General features: G+C 47.4%; 1 pseudogene; it reads left to right on the forward strand.

Annotated features, from left to right (window-relative positions):
- Positions 1–2,331, forward strand: part of LOC102204169 (4F2 cell-surface antigen heavy chain-like) — a 10,801-nt pseudogene that overhangs the window by 3,562 nt on the left and 4,908 nt on the right.

Consider the following 2,331-nt stretch of genomic DNA (forward strand, 5'->3'; position numbering starts at 1 on the left):
GTGTAAGAATGTGAAAATATGAAACATGTAACACAGTAGTTAATACAGTACTTTACTTTAAATGTAGTATTCTTGACATTTGATCAAATCTTAGGAAGAAGTTAAAAGGGTTAAATGTAAAAAGTTCAGAAAAATGAGTTCGAGGCATTTGTTGGGCTAAACTGGTTCTTATATAGCGCTTTCCTACTGTCTGAGCACTCAAAGCGCTCTACACAACTAATTCATTCACACCCGTTTACACAAGCACTTCTTCTAAGTATCTAACATTCACACACATTCACACTCCGATGGATGCATCGGAGAGCAACATGGGTTAGTATCTTGCCCAAGGATATTTGGCATGCAGACACGAGCACCGGGATCGAACCACCGCCCTTCTGGTTGGTGGCTGATCTGCTCTGCCACCTGAGCTACAGCCACCCCCATCCCTGAGATGAAACCGTGCCCACAGCTGTCTGATAAGTTTACATGGCAACAATATCAACAGACGTGGGCTTTAGCAGATTTGTTTCACATATTTGAACACTTTGACCTTTACCTGTTCTGGGTCTTTTGGCCAAGACGTGAAAATCGTCGAAGGCGTCACAAAGGAAACACAAACATTTCAGCATTCATAGCCGTGGTGCGTTTCCAGATTCACTTCAGTCGTCCAGAGAGTCACGTTTGGGTACCTGCAGGACGCAGAGCCTCGGCTCATTGATAATCCAGCCTTTTCCTGTTTCTCAGCTGGGTGAGGACCCGCTGGGCGCTGCTGGTGGTGTTCTGGCTCGGCTGGTTGGGGATGCTGGTGGGGGCCGTCCTCATCATCCTGCAGGCCCCTCGCTGCAAAGATCTGCCCAACACCAACTGGTGGAACGATGGGCCTCTGTACCAGATTGGAAACATCCAGGCTTTCACCGACACCCACAACCTGAAAGGTGAGTCCAAACGTAGATAGAGATCACACATAAATATCGTCTTTGCATCATTCTCCACTAAATGTGTAACATCCAACATGCTCTGTCTGCAACTCCCTGCTCAGTTATCTGACCGTTTGCTGTGTTTTCTACAGTCAGATGTAAAATCAGGCAAACACAACGTCAGCAGCTGCTGAAGTATAAAAGAGTCACCACAGAGAACCATCACAACAGTAAACTACTGCTCCTCCTCACTGTGTGTGTTTCCACCTCAGGCCTGGAACAAAAGGTCAACAGTTTGGCTCAGCTGAAAGTCAAAGGGCTGGTGGTCGGGCCGATCCACGTGGCGCCTCCGGATGAAGCTGTGAACCTGAGCTTTGAGGAGATTTCCCCCGAGGCTGGAAACCTGGACCAGTTTAAGGGTTTCGTCCAGGCTGCTCATAAAAAGGGTCAGGGAGACAGCCTTCTACAGAAGCAGCAGTCTCATGATGTTTCATGTTTTATGTCCCATATCAGTGGGAGTCATGCTGACTACAGACCAGAATGAATGTTTCACTAAAATGCTCTGAAAAAGTCAAAGAGATCGACTCAAGTATATGAAGAACGACACCAAAGTACACATGTACTTACTGTAGTACATTTGCTCACCTGTGCAGGTGTTTTTGTGGTTCTGGATTTGACTCCAAACTACCTGGGCTCGTCCGGGCCCTGGTTCTCCAACAGCAGCGTGACGATTGTAGCAGAGAGACTGAAGGTGAGTGCTGATGTCACACACATGCTGCTGACTGCTGTTCAGCTAAACGTGCCAGAAATCTCAGTGCGCGGCAGCAAAGTCATTGTTGCTTCCAATATTAACATTAAAATCATTTGAATCCAGTTAAGTTATTATTCATTAAAAGCAGTCATCAGGTGGGTAACAGAAGTGACGAGTGTGTCCGTGTGCCTCAGTCTGCTCTGGTGTTCTGGCTGGACGAAGGCGTGGATGGCATCCAGCTGTCAGGGGTGGAGCGCGTGGCCACAGTGGTGCCGTCTCTTTGGAACGACATCCGAGCCATCGTGCAGAACAGGACGGACAAGCATCCCAGCAGCAGGTGAGGAAAACAGTGCGCCTGGATGTCACCGAGTACTAGCAGAGATTTCATGAAGCAGGAGATGGCAGCAGCAGGAAACCTCCAGCTTTGCCCACGTCTGTGTGTCTGTGTCTTGTCACTTAGATTACATTTGAAGTTTGTAAAAGTGTTTACTATGCAAGTGTCCCTTTACTTTACGAAGCCGCTGGGTTGTTATTCCAACATAGCAGGTGCAACAGCCCAACACTTCATGTGGCAAACACCTGCACATGAAAGTTCCCCACGGTCCAGAAAAGTTCTCTTTTGTTTTGGTTAATACGCTCGAGGACTTTCTCACTCAAATATTGCAGAACATTTACATACAG

The sequence above is a fragment of the Pundamilia nyererei genome, unplaced genomic scaffold (assembly GCF_000239375.1).
Source record: "Pundamilia nyererei isolate P.nyererei 1_Seehausen unplaced genomic scaffold, PunNye1.0 scaffold00247, whole genome shotgun sequence".
In the NCBI taxonomy this organism is placed as follows: domain Eukaryota; kingdom Metazoa; phylum Chordata; class Actinopteri; order Cichliformes; family Cichlidae; genus Pundamilia; species Pundamilia nyererei.